This window comes from Cydia fagiglandana, chromosome 23 (assembly GCF_963556715.1).
Source record: "Cydia fagiglandana chromosome 23, ilCydFagi1.1, whole genome shotgun sequence".
NCBI lineage: Eukaryota > Metazoa > Arthropoda > Insecta > Lepidoptera > Tortricidae > Cydia > Cydia fagiglandana.
The window spans coordinates 8721718-8746648 of NC_085954.1; the positions used below are offsets into that span (position 1 = coordinate 8721718).

At 37.0% G+C, this 24931-nt stretch overlaps 1 long non-coding RNA gene across 1 annotated transcript in view; it reads left to right on the plus strand.

The window, feature by feature from the left end:
• The first annotated feature begins 217 nt into the window (after nt 1-217).
• The window catches only part of LOC134675967 (uncharacterized), a 60738-nt gene continuing 36024 nt past the window's right edge, over nt 218-24931 (plus strand). Inside the window, exon 1 of the long non-coding RNA XR_010099838.1 lies at nt 218-353. This is a non-coding gene — a long non-coding RNA (uncharacterized LOC134675967). The remainder of the gene's footprint in view (nt 354-24931) is intronic.

The window sequence follows — 24931 nt, forward strand, 5'->3', positions numbered from 1 at the left end:
GGAAGCAATTTAAGAATATATTTATGTTGAATATATATCCGTTAGTTCATTGAACTTGCCCCTACCTGTATTTATTTGGGGTTGGAATAAGTATATTACTTTAGGAACCTACACTACATACCTCTAGTCTAGGGCTTCGACGGAGCCGGAAAGCGGAATCTTCATTTAGCGCAGCGTGCCGAAAGTTGACGCTTTTCGCACGAAAGACAGAAATAGTTATTTGTTTTACAAGGGGCCAAAGTTGTTGTTTAACCGCTCGTGCTAATATTGATACCCGAGCAAGCGAAGGATTCCAAAATTGAACCACGAGCATAGCGACTGGTTTGAGAAGTGGAATCTTGAGCGTTGCTAGGGTTTCAAGGCACGAGGGTTAAACATAATTTTGCCACCGAGTGAAACACAAAAATTTTCACGACACCAACGCAAGGAAAATACCAACTGTAAAACATCAAACGAAATCAAATCAAATCCAAATGAATGTTATCAAATATTTATCATCCAAAACCATAATTTAAAAGTCCATTCTATCAGCCAACATGAGCAAACAACTCAAAATTACTTTGCCTCACATGTGGATAAAATTCAACTTTCTTTTCAGTTTTTGAATTGCAAAGTAAGCCTTTCCGAGCTGGTGTGGTGAAAAACTATTTAACCTGTGATTATAAGCATCAAACTAGATATTTCAGTGATCCAGTACAAATTAACATTCACGCCTCAGTAGCCAAAGGATACCGTACAATGGCAAACTTAAACGTCCTTGAACTATGTTTCTAACCGTTAAATTTTCAACTATTTCCCCATTGTAATAAAGTAGTTTTTCACATGGGCTTTTTGAAACTATACAGACTTAGTTTTAAGGGCAGGGATCGGTCCTAACCTAACAACTGGCTCAACTCCAACACTATAATTGAGTTTGTGGACATTCTTTGAAGTTAGAACTGTTAGAAGTTAATAAAAGGATTGGTACAGTCAAGGAATTTAAATTCCGACCCATTTCGTACTTTGTCACAGTGACAACCGTATGAGGTCTCTAGCGGCTTTCATATTGATTGTCACTGTGAAAAAGTACGAAATGGGTCGGAATTTAAATTCCTTGACTGTAAGCTATTGTTAGTCTACGGCAATGGAAAGGCCATTTTAATGGCTTAATAGATAGAGAGCAAAGGTAAATGTACCCTGGAAGAAACTAAATTTCAATAAATTAATATCTTTTTGTTTCAACACGACTAGAAAATTAGCGTTGTCCTCACTAATACTGATACGAAGCAGTAGCTTATAATTTACGAAATGCGAAGTGTTAGTCCTGTTCACGTCTCCTGAATTACCCTGTATATACTTTTGACGCACAGTCAAACTGCCGTATTCAAACTTCAAGATATTCACAAGAGACGACACGTACTATATCCATTCTAGATACGTTATAGTTTAGATATCAACTAGTTTTCTTTTGCAGCGCAATTCGGGCAACCAATGTCACTTTTACGTTAGATAGAGTAAGATATCTATTAGATGTGAATTAGATCTCTAAGTCATATCCTGTGGAAATCGTTCAAGAGTATCTCCAGAATCACGCAAATGTCAAATTTGACAGGTTAGATTTAGATCTTAAACATATCGTTATCGTATCTTGGTGATGTCTAAAAGATGTCTAATAGATGTCTATTTCATAATCCGAATCGGGCCCTATATATAATACGCTTTTATTGCTGACTGTACAACATACATACTTGTTAGTCTTGTTACAAAGTGTACGACTTGATTTGGATTCGTTTGAAAACGAATCTCTCCCATTAATTATCTTCTGCGAGAGAATTAATTGTTCGTGGCGTAATTACGCTGGGAGTACTTAGTAACATATTGGATAGCGAATGTCACAGATAGAACAGCCTGTTTAGTTCAATTAAATTGTTTAAAAATTGATGTAGGGCATTATAGTTATTTGTTTTACAAGGGCAAAGTTGTTTTTTAACCGCTCGTGCTAACATTGATACCAGAGTAAGCGAAAGATTCCAAAATTGAACCACGAGCGGTTCGAAAAATGGAATCTTGAGCGTTGCGAGGGTTTCAAAGCACGAGGGTTAAACAAAATTTGCCTCCGAGTGAAACACAAAATTTTTCACCATACCAACCCTGTAGTGGGTGCGCTACGCGTACACTCACACTCCCTTAGGTTAGCCCTATATAAGCTTTTACATTACGTTATTTAAGACATTATAGATCGATACTCCAAGCAAGTCATTTCATTCAACGTCCCACATCACATGGCGACCCTGCCAGGAGGTTGAGGTGTGAGGTTGGGCGTTAAAGGAAAACAACTAGCTTTGAGTATAGACGTATAATTATGGCTATGACTTTTTTAAATCTAGAATGGTATGTACTGTAAGAGACGAAATTGTATTGAGTTAGTTGGGATTTGGTACGTTTAAGTAAAGATTTAATGTTGGATTTTAGGGGATGAATTTTAAGGTTCGTAACAATGTTTGTAACGGTGTGTTTATATGTAATATTGTTGTGTAATGGTTGCGTAGTTAGAAAGTGAAATAATTCGTAAGTTTGGTTTTAGGGTGGTTCATTTGGAAGATGGATTTGTTTGGTATTAGAGTGCGTTAGTAGTGTTTGAGTAAACTGAAACAGATAAGTTTTTCAAATAACGATTAGCCTGATCAACTAAGAGTTGTTGAAATTCTTATATCGTCGCTGTGCCTACAAAAGTCGCTATGTGATTTTTGACGATTTTTAGGTTTTAATGCCATTTTGAACCTTATTTCCATACGCATATGCTCCAAAAACAGCGTTGAGCTTATTTCACTATTTAAGGATTTAACAAATGTAGGTATGTGATGCCCATACAATGAATGCTCTTCCTATAATCGCTAACTGGAATAAATCACATAACTACATTAGCTTATTTCAACAGCAATTACAGACGTGCGCTCGCTATGTCATTCTTGACACATAGCGATATTTTCTACAAGTTTATTGAAAAATGATTAGATGCGCTTGCGCCCGATATGTAGTTACTCGCACATAGCGATAATTTTTGTACAAGTTGGAGTCGATGCTGTGTTTCCAGACCGTGCCTGTTACGACACATGGCGGAATTTTCTTATAACAATCCAGTATCCAGTCTACCGTATGTTATTACGTGTGTGTACAAATAATTGAGTTTTGTGAGTTTTTGTTACAAATTGTTGGCAGTTTTAAAGGTAACAAGTGAATGAAAAATTACATAAAAAATAGAAATATGTTTTGCCTATTGTATATTTACTTATTTAAATACTGCGGAATGGAGTATCGAGACAAACCATTCTGGTTTACCGATGCTTTTGGATCAAAAAATTATGTAATTTTGATTTATCTCTGATAAAGTTAGCGCAATGTACTTTATAACATGAACATGTAGTGCATTTATGCATTACTTAAAGAAAAAAAAATTCATGTTATATTATAGGACATTCTTACACAGATTGACTAAGTCCAACAGTAAGCTCGAGAAGGCTTGTGTTGTATACATAAATATTATATAATACAACGATATATATAATATATAAATATTTACATACATAGAAAACAACCATGACCAAGCCATGACTCAGAAACAAATATTTGTGTCATCACACAAATAAATGCCCTTACTGGGATTCGAACGGGGTCCTATCTCATCGCATAATAATTGAATGTCATAATGTAATGTTACGCATAAATCTCTTTTCGCATATTTTTTCTCCAGCTGAAACAGAAAGTATTTTCGAAAATATTTTGCATAGGTTGTGTAGAATAGGGTAGGTTAGGTTAGGTTTGTGTTATAATTTTTCAGAAATGTTAATATTTCCAGCACAATAACAATAATGCGAAATGAGTTTTATGCGTAACATTACATTAGGACAATCAATTATTATGCGACCCAATATGGACCCGATTCGAACCCAGGGCTATCGCCTTCACAGGCAGGGTCAATATCTTAAATACAAATGGTTTATTTTCAACTCAGCTAGGCAATATCGTGTCGTGTTTAATATTGTAACAGAAACTTAGATAATAAATGAAAAAAAAAGCAGGAAACATCAGACAAATACATTATTAATTATTCATGTCTTTTCAAAGGAAAATAATAAGTACCAGAATATATGTAAAAGAGTTGTTTGAATTATTTTTTCGTATGCTGTTGGGAGAAAGAAGTTTAAAGAAATATTAGAAGACAACTAAATTTCAATTTACAAGCCACGCAAATACCGCAGTGAAACTTGTGTTGCCTACAAATAAGGAAATATTAATATGTAGTAATATCTAGTTATAATAAAAAAGTACGTAGACTATTCAATCATAATTAAATTTCCATTATATCAACTTAAAAGTTTATTTTTTCTGTTTTATTGAACACCCCCATCATTTTATTCAAATCTACCCATGAACAGGTTAAGACACTTAGCGGTTTTTACGACTAAAACAAAAATCGCTATGTAACATATTTATAAAAAAATATTTTTTTCACACTGTTGAAACTAAAATATCATTTCAGGTAATTCCGTAATATATGTTAAAGTGACAATACTTTTATCATAAAAATTATGATTTGAATATGTTCAATAGTTATCGAAATAAACAGTTTTTTGTGTCTCCTGTAAAGTAGGTTAAACACACATGGCGACTTTTGCACGCACAGCGACGATATGTGGAAGTTTTCATGGTGTTGTGTTATGTGGTTGATTTTTGAATGTGTTCTTTTGTGAGAGTGAAATATGGAAGAAAATTAATAGAAATAAATATATACATATATACCTATCGCATCTTCGGTGGCCCGAGAGGCGGCCTTGAGCGGTTAGGTTAGCAAGGGTACGCCAGGATACAAGGCAGGCACGGAATCCTTGGAAGTCTGACCATGATTCGATCGAGTATCAATCGTGGAGACTCCTTGGACACATGGAAGGTTATGATGTAAGGATATGTGTTAAAAGAACTGCCTGTATGAGGAAAAAAAGTATGTGTGCGCGCTTAAAATAAAAATTTCCTTGTATCCTGAGTAAATAAATAAATATATTATTGTAAGGTCGGCCGACCACAAATGAATGCGTTGTGTATCCTTGCAGTGATAGAGATGCACGCTTTAGATGCACACTTTTTGAAATAATTTAGTAAAAATATGTAAATGATGGAAGCACTGACGTGTTAAACTAGTGAATATGAGTAGGTATACCTAAATGTGATGAATTTAAAAATAAAGGCTTGCAAGCACCATGATATGACAAGATAAATTAATGAAAAAAAAACTACGTACGTAAAATAATAAACATGGACATTTTTTTTTAATTGTATATTCTTTCTATTTTTTTAATTATTGGTTTTCGAACTTTTACTTCTTATAAAAATGTTTTCTTATAAGTATTATGGAATTTCTTTTGTGTGAATTTAAAATTAATTTGTTAAATATTATTATCTTAGAGATTAGAGACACATAAATGTTATGTAAAAGTTTCGTTTCGTCATCAAAGCACGAATTGTAATTAAGTGATTATATTATAAAATTAAGTACTTATTCATGCTTAATATGTAATCATCATGTTTACGCTAGATAGCTATTCTAGAGTAGCTTACATAAACATAAGATATTTCTTTTATTGATTTTACATAAGTAGGTACCTATCTAAAAAAAATAAAAAGTTTATATTGAGGAATGCAAAATTAAGAACTTTTTGTTTGTGTAACTTATCTTAATGTCTTATTTAAATTTTTTTATCATATAATATTACAAATATGTATTTTTGAACCATAAATGATACAGGTTAAATAAAAAAAAATAGATTGTTACGTTTCAAACGTAACTAAAGCAATTTCTTTTTTTTAGTTCCATACTCACAGCGACATTGTAATAAAACAGGCCGAACGAGATTGTTTTCAGCGCCATCTATCCGCACAAGGAGACACTTGAACCCTTAGTCGCGAGCTGTCGGTCTAGAAAACATTATGGTTCTTATTTAGTATTCAATATTTTCTTTAATGGTTGAAATATTTAGGTTTGGTTCCTCAAAAATATTAGTACTCGGTATCGTTGGTCTTTTAATATTATAATTTTCAAATATTGTTTGGGACATCGTTTGCAATGCCTGGCAAAATTCCTTGGCTCTGCGCGTGGGTTCATAGATAAGAAAAAAATAACAAGAGAGGAAATGGATTGTCGAACGAGATCAAGTCACTGAGATTTCCGCAGCCATGTGAGGAAGTTGGTGCAGATATTCTCTGGTCGCTTTGTACGGGAGCCATCCCTGTAAAATATGGAAATACATCTTCACTTTTTGTAGCGAGGTAAGCCACAGCGCAAATCTTTATAGAAATATAGCCCGGTTTTTTTATAACGTTCGTCTTTACTGATTTTACATTTCCTTGTTACAGCAAACAGAGCAATATGGCGTCCTACATTGAATTCCTGTAGGATAATTCCTAAAGAAATATTTTTTATAAATGTCAGCAGTGTAGCATCAATCGCTTCACTTGAGATCCGGGTAAGCATTTGCGATTTTATTGTAGGAAATGTAACCTTTTTTTTTCGTCCTTGCCCATGTGTGTCGGATGACCGCATGGCCAATTTGTACGTTTTCCTGTAAATGCCAGAACGGTGTGTTAGTTTAGTAATTGTCCAGTTAATTTCAGTGGAGAATCAATCCTTTTTTTTTTATATTGGGTTTCAATATGTGGTTTTTTTTCCCTTTAGCTTTAATGCCGGTCCCTACCCTGGGCTTTTTCTTCGGGCACGTGTCGGCGCTGGGCGTTGCTGAGGGCCTTGGGCTGGAGCTTCGTGCTGCTCAGCGCGACGTTGGCGAAGCGGGCAGGCAGCCACCTGGACACGTGGCTGACGGTATCACCGCGTGTCACCGCGACTCTTGGCTGTTCCCCTGCGCGCCTCTGGGGCAGTGCGTAGCCACGGCTTCACCGGCTTCTGCTACGGACACGTGACTCAGGTGTGGTCAGATCTAATTTGTTATTGGCTCTCTCGAGCTCGTGACTCCTGTTGCGCATCGCGACGTTGGCGTGGTAGATAGGCGGTCACTTGGACACGTGGCTGACGGTTTCAGCACGTGTCACCGCGGCTTTTGGCTGCCACCTATGCGCCTCTGGCGTGACACATGATTTAGGTGTGCTACTAATCAATAGACTTTAATTAGCTTCACGCAATAGTGGCCTCTTAATGAACTTCAAGTGCTCAGTGCATAATTAGTGTATAGACATAATAAACTTTAACTGAGACTGCGTAACCAGTCCGATAGCATAGTGTTCTTAGTATAATAATAGCATAAGGTTATTTTCTGTACTGCCTTACTGTACTACTGTTTTGTGTAAAATATTGATATTATATTTAATTGTCTCGAGCTTGAACAATAGTTTTTTTTCCTCATCTTATTTTTACCTATTTTGTACGCTCTACAGCGTGCTGGCGCCCATTACTTCTCATTCTCCCTGTTTAAAATTAATTCTAGTTAATAAATAGATTTTTAGGAATATCACAGACGTGTAGTGTGACAATAGAGCGTCAGACCCACGAACCCTGAGTACCACTGATAGTCCATAGCTCTTAAAAACCAAGACACCAATATAGCCTGTTACAAGATTATTGAATTTATTATATTATATACGGTAATCTATTTTTTTTTCCCAAGGAATGGAGGTGTAGTGGGTGCGCTACGCGTACACTCACACTCCCTTAGGTTAGCCCTATATAAGCTTTTACATTAAGTTATTTAAGACATTATAGATCGATACTCCAAGCAAGTCGTTTCATTCAACGTCCCACATCACAACCCGAAGCAAATAGTACATGTAAAATATCAAACAAAATCAAACCAAATCAAATCTTACAATCTACAATTCAAAACTTACTATACAAATGCAAAAATCATTTAAAAATGAAATAAATGTATAAAAATATTGTTTAAAATGAAATAAAAGTTAATACATTCATTGCCACTAAGTAATGCTACGAGTTACGCTCGTAGCGCGTACCACGTCTTTGCCGTATGTAGCGCGTAGTCGCTACGAACAGTGTACCAAACAATCGGGTTCTTGGCCCTGAATGTGTTAAAAGCTGTGGAATGGAGTGTTCAAGAGAAGTACGTACTCCCATCTCAAAGACCGGCAACGCAGTTACAAACTCTATGTCTTGCAGGTGTCCACGGGCAGCGGTAATCGCTTATCATCATGCGATTCGTCTGCTCGTGTGCCTCCTATATCAAAAAAAAGTTTAGCTGTGCGAGGCAGAAAGATTCCGGAGAAGCGCACAGTTGGCAACTATGTAAAAGTATTCTAAGGCCCACTTGCACTATCCCACTAGCCCGAGGCAAAAATAATAGATAGTATAGAGGGGTCCTGTCATAGTAAATGTTGTAGTCACTGTAAATTTACTGCCATCTATCGACACAGGACTAGAACTCAAAATAAACACGTATAAAATATCAAAAAAATGAATTTATTATTTTTATATCATTTTGACCCATGTTCATTCACTGATATCTATGTGTTAAAATTGTTAAATATGAAACGGTGTCACGCCATCTAGCCGAGCATAGGCTAAAGGTGTGTGCGCCATCTATCCGAGAATGATTTTTTCTTGATTTCCGAGGCACGTTTTTTTCTTAGACTTTATTCATCTTATACGAAGTTACATATGTCTTTGCCCGAGGTTAACCCGTTAAAGGCCTGTGCACACCAGCTTGCGCGTGCGTGACGACGTGTGTGGCAGCACACGAGCCGTCAGATTTTTGACGCGTGGTGTTGAGAAGTTAATGCTTCCGATTTAGCCCACAAGATGGCACCTACTATGCACAAGAAAACCTATAGTCCGTTTTTTTTGCATTAGAAAGAACTCCGCAGAAACTCACTTTGTGACCATGCTACATTAGATAATTCAATAATTGTTAACAATTAACGAGCCTGATAAAAACTGCACGCTTGCTTCTGCGGAGTTCTTTCTAATAATGCTAAAAAAAACGAACTATACGAGAACGGTAGATTTGCTTTCTCAATGTACATGTATATGTTTCCGATTCTGGCCACAAGATGGCAGACCCTTAAACGCGCATGGCTATAATGGCGCATGGATATAGCGCGAAGGTGCGGCGGCGGTGCGGTGTCGGCGCGAAGGCGGTACCGTGTACACGAGCCCGTGCGGCGGCAGTGTGGTGTCGGCGCGGAGGCAGCACCGTGTACACGCGCCCTAACGAATCTTACGGTCACGTGACACCTGTCGCGAGTTTAATTTGAGATAATGAGTAGGCGGTTCTCTCTGTCACGTAAAGTAAAAGTACCTAGGTATAAAGTGGGTATAAAGCTGCGAAAGTGGGAATTGAATCACGTCTTGAACTTTACTCGCTTAGTAAAATGCAATAACAATTATTCAAATTGAAATACTAAATCTTTGCAAGTATTCATGTTAAATCTTACTATTAAGAGATAAATTCTTAGACTAAGTGAGTGTGGTAAGTGAAGTGATTCGGTCCCGGTACATGTCATCTTGAAACTCAAGTTATTGTCAATAGAGGTGACAACAGGGTGTCATCTATTGGGCTTTAGCATGTCGAGCACTAGTATCACCACTTTATAGACTGTGAAATAGTTATGAATACTACTGTACTTTAGTTTGCAATAATTAAAATTGTAACATATTGAATAAATAGCAATAATTTATATAATAACTGTTAAAATAAAAATTGTTTGCGTCTTCGTATTTCATGTACGTATTCCATACTAAATATATTTTGACAATCAAGTATTTGTAAATAATCATAGAGAACACGAAAAAAAACCAGACATGGTTTTTTGCTTTTTTTCTGGAAACTCACTTTTTTTTGCACTTTCTGTTTAATACTTTGTATCTTTTAGTTTTTATTTATTTATAATTAAGTCAGGAACAAATATTTTTAATCCACAGCGCAGGCTTCGTCACCATAAAGATAGCTCATCCACCTCAGATTTCGTCAAAATAAAATGTATACTTTCACATATGTCATCCGCAACACGCGTCATCAAGTTTAAAAGGAAATTGGTCATTATTTGGTTCTGTTTAATTATTGCACGGCAGTTAACTGCACCTTAACTAGGTGTAGCTTACGTGGTGTCAGTTCATTGTGTGCGATTGGCTCATTGTACACCATCAGGGGAAATCAAAGTTTACCGCGACGAACGTGACGGGGCGGAGAATGTCTGAGCATCTGTTTTCGTTAGCGCGACTATAGTTCGTTTTTTTTAGCATTAGAAAGAACTTGAAAGAAGATAAGCGATCTTGACATGTCTTTTAATTGAAAGATGCTTTTTAAAAATCAGTAACTATTACAAATTAAAGCAGAAGAATATAAATGATTGTATTAGATTCATAATTATTACATATTTGCCGTAACTTATTTTTAAAATGTGTTTTTCAATTAAAAGACACATCAAGATTGTTTACTAATGCTAAAAAAACGAACTATAGGCGTAGTGCATAGTTGTTTTCCTTCGTATTTTCACGGAAACGTACGAACGTGTCTTGCTATTTCAGCCAGTCTCGGTACAAAAAGTACTGACGTTGACTGAAGTAGCATGACAAATACGAACGTTTCCGAGAAAATTGCCTGAACTGAACATCTGTAATGCTCCATCATCATCATCTCAGCCTATATACGTCCCACTGCTGGGCACAGGCCTCCTCACGAGCGCGAGAGGGCTTGGGCTATAGTCCCCACGCTAGCCCAATGCGGATTGGGGACTTCACATACACCTTTGAATTTCTTCGCAGATGTATGCAGGTTTCCTCACGATGTTTTCCTTCACCGAAAAGCGACTGGTAAATATCAAATGATATTTACCAGTCGCTTTATCCAGTTTATCTGTAATGCTAATCGTACTTATTTATATCATCATCAATAACATTAATAAGTAAGCTTATAGAGTGCTAACTCCATATAATTAATAATAAGTTGTACCAGGCGTGGCTCACTCCGCGATTTCGTCGCTTTGCTACAGGTAGCTAAAAGTACATCCGTTCCACCCCAATTTTGGGGAAAGCCAAAGCCGCGCGTGTGGTGTCGCCACCTAGCGGCCATATCTGTGCTGATCGTTACAGACTCGTTTTGTTAGAGAGTGAGTCTTCTATACATAGTACTATTCTTTATTCTGTGGTTGTACATGGGAGGTACAGTCAGCAGCAGAAGTTGCTAAGCGGACGAGGTGTTCTAAATTACCTTGACACGCTCTTATTCTCTTAACAATAAAGTCGCGTCAAGATCATTTTGAACACCTCGCCCGCTTAACTTCTTCTGCTGACTGTACCCATGGTAATACTTATTTACAGGATTTATGATGGCACTCTTACTGGTGGCACGTCCATCATAAGCTAGTTTTCTATACTAACTAGGTATTTAAAAACGATCAGAATAGGTACCTAGTAATTTTATTAAGTACCTGAAAATCTTCAAATATTAAAACAAAGTCATAGTTCTCAACCTAATACAAATACAATTGTAGCGGTATCGGAACAGAGGCTATACGTTTTGTATCAAATCAACACATTATTGGTCTTTGATCAGCTCCATTGAGAAAACTATTCCGATTGAGCTTTTAAAAATAAATATTGAAGTGTGCGCTTCTTAATTGAAGTCACATTGAAGTCAATAGGGAATATTACGCAAAACTCTGACTAGAGGGCGCTACTAGCACAAACAGAGGGCCTACCGCGAAACACGAAAATCAAACTTTCGGTTTCTGTCTATCTATTACTCTTGTATATTCGGTCGACAGAGAGGCAGCGAACCGCGCGAGAACGGTAGTCATGCTTGAGGGCACATAATAAATAATAGTACTAGGTACAGTAGATTCACTCTCTAACAAAACGCGTCTGTTACGATTAGGACATATATGACCGCTAGGTGACGACAGCGCCACGCGCAGCTTATGGCTAGCCACCAAAATTGGTGTGGGATGGATGTACTTGTAGCTACTTGTTACAAAGCGACGAAATCGCGGATTGAGCCACGCCTGTAGAGGGTCAGATTTTTATAAATATGTATAGTCCGATCAAACAAAAGGTACATCGTGTTTTTAAAATTGGATTTTATTGGCATACTTATTCAACACAAATAAATCTAGCAAAAAAACGTGTGAGCTATAATCATAACAGTTGAATATGCATGAACCGGAAAGTAGTCATTTAAATGCATTGAAAACGTACAAGCGTCGAGAACGCATTGTTTCCCGGCCGCCATGCGTAAGTACTTGAGATAGAAATTTTCATATTAAAATAGGTGGTTTGCAAGTGCTTTTTAGTGTTCCGTACCCAAAAGGGTAGAAACAGGAGCCTATTACTAAGACTCCACTGTCCGTCTGTCTGTGTCTGTTGGTCACCAGGCTGTATCTCATGAACCGTGATAGACAGTTGAAATTTTCACAGATGATGTATTTCTGTTGCCGCTATAACAACAAATACTTGTTGGCTGTTATAAAGTGACATTCCATTTCCAACTGCAGCTGCAATACTGTTCATTTTACTATGGAAACGCGTCGCTGTCACTGTCAATTTCCATAGTAAAATGAACAATATTGCAGCTGCAGTTGGAAATGGAATGTCACTCATAACGTTAATTTGATAGCGTCAATTTTCTATGGGAAGGTAGAAGGGAAGGAAGAAGCGATGTTTTATCGCGATTTCGGGGTTGGTTCCATAGTTGTTTAGTGCAATCCCAAAACCTCCCTAGCAACGAGAATGCACTTATTTTTTTGGTCACCGTGTATATTGTACATTGTTGTATAAAACGCAAGCCTTGTAGATGAAGCTTAATGTCCCATAATATTTATTATATTTTATTCTATTTCTAAAACCACGGTTTTAAGGAGTGGCCCCCAAAACATGTTGATCCATTTATAAAATAAGTCATACAATTCTAGGCTTCTTGAACAAGGTAATAAAGCATTTATATAACTTCACTGTAAACTCTTTAAAGTAATAATTAACATAATGGGTGTGTAAATGTGTTCCCGTGTTCGCTCTTACAGTGACAAGGCTGCTTGGAGTTACATCTCATTATGTCTTTTACACAGTTTATTGTGTACTGGTGAGCAGAAAAATGTTAGCGAGCGTATTCGCTAAGTGCACGACTGTCACGCAACCTAGCGTCCGCTAGCGGAAAACATCAATTCACTACATCTTAGAAAACTACTCCAAACTCCAAAACTACTGAACGGATTTTCACACGATTTTCATCTATCAATAGACGGATTCGTGAGGAAGGTTCACGTAGGTATATAACTTGTTAAGGTTTTGTATAAATTGGTTGAAATATGACGATGTCGGAAAAAATCATGCTGTCTAGGAGCTATAATCGAAAACGCTGCTTAATCCGTTGGAGTTATAACAACACAATGTATGGAGGGATTATCTCTCTTTTATCGGTCTACATAAAGTCTGCGACGGTGTATGTCTATCTTTTAACGATAACTTACTATACCCATTCTTATCTTCTACAATAAGATTTCATAGTATGTGGTTTTTGCAAAGCTATTTACACGGATACAGTATTAATAATTATAAAATTAAATACGTTAGTTATATTAAGCATTTCATACTGATTACAATGGTCCCTTACACCATACAATTTAAATGAATATCTCAGGAGTAATCGTAAATTAAAGTTCCATTTCGAGCCATATAATTTGTATGAAATGTTAAGGGGCCCACTGATTAACAGTCCGGCGGACAGTATCGGCCTGTCAGTTAGAACAAAATTTTGACAGCTCCGAACAACTGACAGGCCGATACCGTCCGGTGGCCTGTTAGTCAGTGGTCGGCTTTAGAGACGCTATCCGATGTTAGTTCCAATTTTCACCACATATGCGCTGCGATCGCTTTACCTTCCCCCACCATGTACTTCGCACATAGCCAATAAAAGGATAGAAAGTTGTAGATATACTTTGTATGTCTTTCCCATCACGGAACACGCAGAGACGGCATCCGCCAGGGTGTAAGGAAGTTGATAAAATCTAACATGAACTAGGTTATTATGTGAAACCATTTTATTTCCGGCATAGGTAATACGATATTTTATTGTTACTACTGCTTCTACCATGAATCTTACTTGAATAAATTTTTTTTTTTTTTTAATAAAATGTGTTTATTAGAGTTACGTGCGCGACTGTACTTGTCTTGTCATAACGCAGTCTTTAGCACACGTCGTCGCAAAAGTCTCGGGTTTTATGCAAAAAGTATCTATTAACTGCGACAGTAATACTGGCGTAGTCATAAATGATATGATATGGCGTTCGTGCCTTAAATCATTATAAGAGGTTATTTATTTACAAGCCTTATTGAAATTTCTGTGGGGTTAAGTCGATTTACGTATAATTATCTAATAATATTTATATTTTTTTATTAGAGTTACGTGCGCGACTGTACTTGTCTTGTCATAACGCAGTCTTTAGCACACATCGTCGCAAAAGTCTCGGGTTTTATGCAAAGAGCATCTATCAACTCGCGTTAGCCGCGACAGTGGTTCCGGCGTGATTCATAAGAGGTTATTTATAATAATATATACCCTGACATGATTACTACTTATTGTTACTACTATTCACGCCCTCGCCAGACAAAGAACTTTGAAGGACTTTGGAGCAGAATATCTGGAACCAAAGGACTTTAAAACGCTACCCATGAGCTCCATCATCCGACGCACGGATATGGTGGAAAAAGCTCTTGAGTAGTTGACGGATCTTCTCTAGGGGGTATTGCACAAAAGATCTCTGTGGGTCGAAGTGTATCCGCAAGGGCCCCCGAAAACAATAAGATAAGATAAGATTGTTACTACTATTACTTTTACCTTGAATCTTACTTGAATAATTTGTCAATCTTTACACAAAATAGGTTTATTAGAGCTACGTGCGCGGCTATACTTGTCATAAAGAATGTCTCACGTTAGACCGGGCCGTGTCCGGGCCGGAGCTTCCGGAGAATCGTTTCATATGGAAAGCATCACGTGATCGCCTATCAAGTTCTAGAACAGTAAGCGCCGAAAGCTTCGGCCCGGACACGGCCCGGTCTAACGTGATATCGTGACGTCATCCTTTATGGTCGTTTATATATCCCCTGACATGGCGCAGTCAGTAGGATCGTGAACATTTTTTTTATTATTCAATAGACATGTTCACACCAATGAATGAATGAATGAATGAACAAATGAATGAATGAATGAATGAATGAATGAAAGAATGAATAAATAAATAAATGAATGAATGTATTTATTTGCAAAAAACATCCAATTTTTTTATCCGCAATTGTTTTGTAACATTTTTGTAATTACATATATTCGAAATTAAAACCGTTAATATCTTCGTGCGCCCCAAATGTCTAGGTATGTTATGGGCCGGTAACTACGGAACCCTACACTGAGCATAGCCCGACATGATCTAGGCCGGTTTTCTCAAAAATGCAGCATAACTTTTTTTATTGTTTCCGTGTTCTTCTATAACTCAGACCCTAACCCATACGACATGCGAGTATGATTTTATGAACGCGGGTACAGTAATGACAATATTCTTATTCCTGCACCTGTGTTGGCTTCAGAAGCTTTAAGGATCACGCTAGACCGGGCCGTGCCCGGGCCGAGGCGTCCGACACGTCATGTTCTATGACCGCTGGTCGGTGATCACGTGGTACTTTCCATAGAAAACGAAGCGCTGGAAGCTCCGGCCCGACCCCGGCCCGGTCTAGCGTGAGTCATACTTTATTCCGCAGTGTATTAAAAAGAGCTTTTTTGTGAAAAATAAAAATTAGATACAAACTTTTATCGCTGACTGTATTTTTCTGTCAACAGGCAACTAATACTCATCGAGACAGTTCTAAGAAACCTAAAAATAATTTGGTTGCGTTGTTTTATCACAGAGTTCCTATGGCCACCTCTCGTGTCCATCATCAGATCAGCTCGATGGTACCTATTGCATACTCACGGCATTACCCCGCTGGATGGCTATGGAGTTTTAATTTGTATATTATGTTCTTTATTCATAATTTTTCTTAGGCTATTGAAATTGAAATTGAAATTGAAATTTATTTATTTGCTTTAAATGTAGTACAATTGTGGTGTTACAATGGTCGAGTGAGCGTACATTCAGACTTTAATAAGTCATGCAAATTATTTCCTTAATAGCTAAGTTATTTCTAGACTTATAATTACTATTTACATATTTAGCTTAAATATTAACGATGATTACATGTAAACAGATAAAAAAGGAAAAAGTAAGAGAGAACCATCAATTTTCAATTTAAAATAGAATTCAAAATAAATTAACATAATTTAGCAAGTTTATAATATAATATTTTAAAATATAATGACATTCATAAAATAAAAAGATTTCAATAACCGTTAAATTTAATTAAAATATAAATTTTATTGGTTAAAAAGAATATAAAAATGTCAGAAATTTCAAATATACAATTAAATTAATCAGTTAAAAACAATAAATCACTAATGAAATAAATAATAAAATATACAAGGTTTTACTATATAAATTAATAATACTTACTATTTTAATAGTCTGTTTGAACATTATCGCAATTTAAAAAGTCTTTTAAATTGTAGTAACACTTTTGGGTCAGGTAGGCGTACAATTTGTTTTTAAATCTATTAAGGGGTAGTTCTTTAATGTCCTCCGGCAGCTTATTGAATATTTTAATGCACATCGCATAACAGCAACTATTTTTCATTTTTGTGTTTGTTTTTGGTAGGACTAATCTGTTGGGGTATCTTGTATTGAAGTGGGTTATTTCCCCCTTTTTTTTAAACATGTCGGGGTGCAATTTTACAAAGACACATACTTCATATATATACAGTGAATGTATTGTTAACAACTTTAATTCGACAAATAAGTTTTTGCAAGATGTCCGCTGCGAGGTGTTACACATTGCCCTGATACACTTTTTTTGGGCTATAAAGGTACGATCTATATGCGGAGAATTGCCATAAAGCAATATTCCGTATCTTAAATTGGATACCACGAATCCATGATATGCTTTAAGGACAGTGTTTTTATCAGATATTCTTGATAAGCGCAATAAAACGTATGAAAACTTATTAATGCTGGTACAGACTTTATCAACATGCATGCTCCATGTGCAACGGTCGTCTAGAATAATACTTAGAAACTTGGTGCTATCACATTCTGTTAAAGTTTGATCATTATAAGTCAAACTAAGTTCTTCTTTTTTACCCCGTTGATTAATAAATTGGATATATTTGGTTTTTTCGACATTGACTTGTAAGCTGTTATCATTTAGCCATTTCATTATGGTAGCGATAGTTTAATTAATGACCTGGTTGTAATTTTGCGTTGAGGTATCAGATATGACAACGGATATGTCGTCTGCAAATAGTGTACACTCGTGTTCTGTAATTGTGGGCAGATCATTAATATATAACAGGAATAACAAGGGTCCTAAGATGGTTCCTTGAGGTACTCCTACTTTGTTGTTTTTTGTATCCGACCTGTATTGTTTTTGAATATTATCATTGTCCAGATCTGTGATTTCTACTGTTTGACGTCGATTGCTTAAGTAACTCTCTAGCCATGAGTAGGCCAAACCTCTTATGCCATATTTCTCGCATTTGTACAATAGAAGTTTATGAGAGACATGGTCAAACGCCTTACTCATATCAAAGAAAACTGCAACTGTATTGTCTCTTTTATCTACATTATCCACTATTTTATTAATTATGTTGAATGTAGCCAATGTTGTAGGCTAGGGTTTTTATAATATGAATATAAAAGTAAAATATAAAAACACTTACAAAACAATAAAAAATACATATAAACACATTATAAAAAACCTAACCTAGGGTGCTGCCAGCAGCGGGGCAAGGCCCAAGCTACCGGTGGTCAGGGCTGCTATTATGTTAATTATTAAATTGTATCAGTCATTAAAAAAAAAAGTGATTTAGCTTGTAAAATGTAACCCGAACAGGATATTATAGGTACATGTAGCATTGCAAGTTAAACAAAAGCTTGTAAAAAGGCTACCGTAGAGTTTCGTATCTTCGCCTGGGTTTTAACACTTTTCCCAAAAAATCTCTCAAATTTGAACGCATTTTAATCCGTTAAGGCGATAAAACGTTTTTTAGTATTCCTGACTATCAGTACACACCACTAAAACTTTGATTTTCATTGGTTAAGTTGGTAATAAATGGCCCCAAAGGCAATAGGCGATGTTTGGGTATTTTTACCAAACTTCGCCTATGGCATGCCTTGCCGCTAATACTTACTTTTCTGTGACTTACACATGTTAAGTCGTATCTCCTTGGAATGTGCTATTATGTTATGAACCTTAACTACACCAGACTAGGTATATATTTAAAAAACGGGGTAGTAGACGAAGTTTGGTAACAGTTTGAAGTTGTTTTCATACATTTTCTATAATGAAGCTAGGGCTGCCAAAAATTAACCAACATGCCAAATAAAGGGGAGTAATGGTTTATAAGTTAAAAAAATAATAATAAAAATAAAAATAACAATTATATTTAACAAAATTGTTTAATTGTTGCAAAATTGTTGTTATTATCGTAATCGACATCAAATCAACCTTATTTCAAAAAGTGAGACATAAAAATACCTATTTGGTACCTATTCAATATCGGTAAGCGTAGAAATAAACATTTGCATATAGCGTAAACTAAAAAATAACCAAAAATAAGAAAATATTTAAATTTAGGAACAAGTAATGTCATCCACCAATGAATGTGGTACAAAAAATTTGTCAACCCTAGGGGTAGGCGAAATTTGGCAACAAGATGGACGCAAAGTACCCTCACCAATGTTTTATCCAATTGTGACTTCTAAACGTAAGCTAGCCATTAAATAATAGTTTCATATGAAAAAGAAATAGTTATAGGATATAATCATGTAAAAAGTATACCATTACTGGGTCCGTATAACCATTTAAAACTGAAGTTAAAACACTGGTTTAAAAAAACGTGTGGTCGACGTCGCGAAAAACCCTCACTAAAGGACAACTGTGTGAAGTTAGCCGCAGAATGTTCGAAGAATCTTGACACCCGTAAAAAATACTTTGTAGTTAGCAGTTATATGTAAGGCTTACATTAGAAACATTTTGTTAATGGCAACTTATGTAAAACTAGGCGAAAATAGGTAGCGCAGGCAAAGATACGAAACTCTACGGTACTTATTATATTAGTTGTGTGTGTGTGACTTCCACCCGAAATTCATGCTTTCGCCACCCATTTTAAGCCATGCATTATGCATGGAATTAAAATATCCTGCAAAGTTGCCTGCACTATCAGCTTAGCGTTGTTACTAACAGAGAGGTCACTATGACGTATACGAAGGAGGCTCACTGATTAACAGTCCACCGGACGGTATCGGCCTGTCAGTTGTTCGGAACTGTCAAAATTTTGTTCTAAAGAAGCCCACTAATTAACAGTCCACCGGACGGTATCGGCCTATCAGTTAGAACAAAATTTTGACAGTTCCGAACAACTGACAGGCCGATACCGTCCGGCGGACTGTTAATCAGTGGAACCCTTTAGATTATTGAAAACGGAATTTTCCGCAGACGGATTTGCATTGCATTGCGGATTTGGATTTTCTTTGATTGCAGGATACATGATATTTTTGGTTACTTACCCAAAATTTTGACAAAAGCTTGTAATACTAACAAATATCAGTCAAAAAATTGACAACGCGTCTGCTCCTTGCTATTGACACAAAATAAATAATAGTACTAGGTACAGAAGACTCACTCTCTAACAAAACGCGTCTGTTACGATCAGGACAGATATGGCCCCTAGGTGGCGACAGCGCCACGCGCGGCTTATGGCTAGTCAGCAAAATTGGTGTGGAACGGATGTATTTTTAGCTACCTGTAGCAACGCGACGAAATCGCGGAGTGAGCCACGCCTGCTATTGACCCGTTTCAGTCTGGACAAAAATGATTTCATTATGTCCGCACTTCTCAACCGATTCATTACTGCAAGGTTCTGCCGCCAGAGTGCAGCACTAAGCTAGCTAGTAAACCATAGAGTAACTTATATACATACTGTTAAACTGTTTTTTGACCAGTTTTCACAGACAATAAAATATGACATTGATGCATCAAGGCGATTTATTAACAAGGACCTACCGGGAAACTCGTAAATCGAAATTTAGTTGTCTGCCTCTTTATCGCTCGAATATCATCATCATCATCATCTCAGCCTATATACGTCCCACTGCTGGGCACAGGCCTCCTCTCGAGCGCGAGAGGGCTTGGGTTATAGTCCCCACGCTAGCCCAATGCGGATTGGGGACTTCACATACACCTTTGAATTTCTTCGCAGATGTATGCAGGTTTCCTCACGATGTGTTCCTTCACCGAAAAGCGACTGGTAAATATCAAATGATATTTCGTACATAAGTTCCGAAAAACTCATTGGTACGAGCCGGGGTTTGAACCCGCGACCTCCGGATTGCAAGTCGCACGCTCTTACCGCTAGGCCACCAGCGCTCTCATCGCTCGAATATGCAAGAGTGATATCTCTATCACCTCTCGGTTAGATAGGTAACGATTTTTTTTTATTTCGCGGTAAACCCCCAGATTGTGATGGATATAGTAGTGGCGCCCCCTAGGCAGAGTTTTGCGTAGTATTTCCGGACCGAACATTTTTCTAATAACTAAGCTGTGGCTTGGCGTAAGAGTAATCTGGTTAAGGCAGGCAAAGTCACGGGCGCAGTTTATCTTGTTAACCCTTGCCCTGCGATGGCCAGAACAGCCGTATCTTCACAAGCTTCCTACTCACTTACGGCGTTTTTGATTAGGAGATACTGTCTAAAGTGCCTGTGAAAGGGCTCGTATAATAAGTTTATGTGCTAGTGGACTTGCTTAGGGTAGGTAACTTTATTATATTTTCATGATTAAGTAAATTCAGGGCCTAACCAAGCTTAGGTATACATATTTGCAAATAATAAAATTGAAATCTTAATTATGTTTATTATTCTTTATTAACCCGAAAGAGGAATTTTGACCCCAAAAACGGAGAAGATCTATATATAAATTTCGGGGATTTCGGAAACGACTCTAACGATTTCGATGAAATTTGCTATACGTCGGCACCTATATTTTATTGTTTTTATCATGATTGTACAAAAGAAAACTTTTCGAGAGACATTCTTAAGGTGGGGAAAGCCAAGAACGGCCAGAAACTTAGAAGGAAATAAAAGATGTGGCCGTACCACCTTTTATATCAATTATTATGAAAACATACTTCTATTTAAAATTTGGTTGTCTGCTCCCTCTGCTACTTATATCACTGGCTATGATCAAAAAACAACCCGGCTCTTTAATACCAGGTGTGGCTCACTCCGCGATTTCGTCGCGTCGCTACAAGGACATGCGCCCTACACCAGTTTGGTGTCTAGCAGTAGGGGTTGCCACGCACCGCTACGGAACGGACGCCTGCTCGAACTTACGCCAGCTTGCGGTCATATCTGTCGTAATAGACGTTTTTAGGGTTCCGTACCCAAAGGGTAAAAGTTAAAACGGGACCCTATTACTAAGACTTCGCTGTCCGTCCGTCCGTCCGTCCGTCCGTCCGTCCGTCCGTCTGTCACCGGGCTGTACCTATCTCACGAACCGTGATAGCTAGACAGTTGAAATTTTCACAGATGATGTATTTCTGTTGCCACTATAACAACAAATACTAAAAACAGAATAAAATAAAGATTGCGTTATGGTACGGAACCCTTCGTGCGCGAGTCCGACTCGCACTTGCCCGGTTTTTTGTTAGAGACTGAACCTTCTGTACCTACTATTATTTATTCTATGGTAATTAATACTCCTTTGTCTTATATAATTTCAACCGTAATAACTCGATGGTGTAACTCAACAATTTTAATTGTTTCCTAAATTAAATTTATCCGTCCGTATTAAATGACCCTTCCGCCTTTCAAATGGGTTTACTTTGTTTAAAGATGTTTCTTAAGAGCGGGCTTCTTAAATTAAAGCTGCATATAACAGAAGGGTTACTGTAGACAGTGCCATTTTAACTGAAAATAGGTAAATTATACAACATTAATTGTATAATTATACAGACGTAAATTTATACAGGTTGACAACAATCATGGGGCTTTCAATTCAATTATTGATTAATTAAAATAGAAGACAGTGGTCTTAAAAAAATCTGTTATTACTTAAACAGTTTTTCGTCTTTTACCTACTAATTTATCAAATGGACGGTACCTACCTATAAGTAAATAGGTTGATATAGATAGATAAAAACTTTATTGCAAAACATTATTTTGTCAAAATTGTTTTTTATCACGACTGTGTAGTCCGGACCCGGACTGTTCTAGCGTGAGTCATACTTCTCGATGTTTTAATCTTAATCGTCCCTGATTTTCGTTAACTACCACTTAGATGTAACACCCTGTATATCTCTAATTATACAATAATCGACTAACATGTAGATTATTATGTTCAGGCCATTAGGGCGACCGTTTACCGCTATCGAAGTAATATATCGCACCGTTAAGGCGCCCTGAGTTCAGTAGCCGTACCATGAGTTGGCATTTGACATTTACGTTAACGAAAGCGTGCACTTGATCGCATTCCTTCTTTATCGCACCAAGCTCGGTTATCCATACAAACGTAGTTAGACCACAGAATAAATAATAGTATTAGGTACAGAAGACTCACTCTCTAACAAAACGCGTCTGTCACGATCAGCACAGATATGGCCGCTAGGTGGCGACAGCGCCACGCGCGGCTTATGGCAAACTCCAAAAATTTGGGGTGGAACGGATGTACTTTTAGCTTCCTGTAGCAAAGCGACGAAATCGCGGAGTGAGACACTCCTGGTTAGACTACGAAATGACGCGCGTTTTGGTATGAAAACTGATGTAAGGAGTAACCACTTTTTCTTTACTTAATACACCTAAGTATAATACGTATTACTCTATGGAGTCTGAGGTACTGCTTGGTACTGCGGACTCCCAAGGGGGAGAAATTCACTGCGAGGGATCAACTGGTAAACCTCAAATGCCGCTCTTTTGTAAAAACCTCAGTGCGCATTTTTCACGCTTGACCTAAAACAAAAAATAGGCAAAAAAGGGCATTTTCCTAAGTGAAATAGCCCTATAAGTCAAATCATAGGCAGACGCAAGTAAATCTTAACCCCTATTTTTAGGGTTCCGGAACGTAGTCAACTAGGAACCCATCTACAGTAGAATCCGCTTATAATGACATCGAAGGGAAGTGACAAACACGTCATACTAAGCGGATGTCATATAAAACATAGTTGTACAACTTATTATTTTTGTTATGTTTTCCAAATTAATCTCAAATTCCTTTGTGAAAAATAAGTTTTATTAAACTTGTAACAAATATCAACTTGTCACTGATGATCAAAACTAAAATACCTTACACGCCACGAACGCACCAAACGTCCTCGCAGGGAAAGACGTGGTGACGACTACGAAAACCAGCATAAGTGTCAGTATAACCGGACATAATTTCATGAAAATGGGATTTTTCGGTCATAGTAAGCGATTTGTCACTATAAGCGAAGTCATCTTATCCGAATTTGTCACTAAGAATTTTATATGAAAACCAAACTTCGCACAGTAATTACGTCATAGTAAGCGGTTGGTCAGTATAAGCGGAGTCATAATAAACGGATTCTACTGTATATAGTTTCGTCAATTCTGTCTGTCTATGCCCGGTGACGATTAGTAGGAAAACCAAAATTTGGTATGGGGATTAATCACGCCAACAAAGTGTTAAAATATAAACGAAAAGAATAATATTTTTTTTTTACTTAATACACTAATAAAAATAGGTCTTTAAACATGAATAGGGATCCCACAGTTCAAAAGTATTTTTTACTACCTATGGGATAGGTATCGGTGCGATTTTTTACAAAAATTACTTTATAATAAAATACTTTTTCACGACCCCTATTCTTTTTGAAAGACCTGCGTGTATGGGGATACTTTACGTGTATAAGCGCACTTTTTCTTAGTTTTTATTTTACCACTGTCTCATACATGTACTCGTAAAAATACTTAAATGCTGTGAAAATAGACCGCGCCCTACACTGAGCATGGCCCGACATGCTCTCGGCCGGTTTATTATCCAAAAAATCTGAGGTAGATCGAAATCGGCGACTATTTTATTCCACCTTTACTGTTATGGAGCTATTACGGATATCGTTTGGGACATAAACCTATATAGAAGAAGGTTGTAAAACTTAATGGGTTTGTACCTTTTGATGGCTTTACCTGTACCAGAGATATATATAACTCCGTATAAGATAAATAAAGTCTAAGAAAAAAACCTCGGAAATCAAGAAAAAGTCATTCTCGAATAGATGGCGCACATACCTTGGCGTTGACGACACCGTTTGATATTTAATAATTTTAACACATATCAGCGAAAGAACAAGGGTCAGTATGGAACAATAAAAATTATAAATCATTTATCCGTAAACATATTTTGATTAATTTATACATTTTCAATTTTATTTTAAGTTTTAATCGTGTGTCGATAGATGGCAGGAAATGTACCGTGACTACAAAATTTACTTTGGCAATAGCCCTCTATACTATCTATTCTCTTTGCCTGTACATAGGAATTTATATCTGATAGACATCTAATACTACAGAATAAAATACATATAGCTATCCATATCGCGGGAATCCGCTGGATGCGGGTGGCGCAAGACCGATCATTGTGGCACTCTTTGGGGGAGGCCTATGTCCAGCAGTGGACGTCCTCTGGCTAATATAATGACGATGATGATGATCCATACCGTGATCGGTTCGGTCGATCGGAATAATGTAGGTTAAAGCACAGAATAAATAATAGTAGGTACTAGGTACAGAAGACTCACTCTCTAACTACTTTTAGACGCAACAATGCAGAATCATGTCTGGACAATATTTT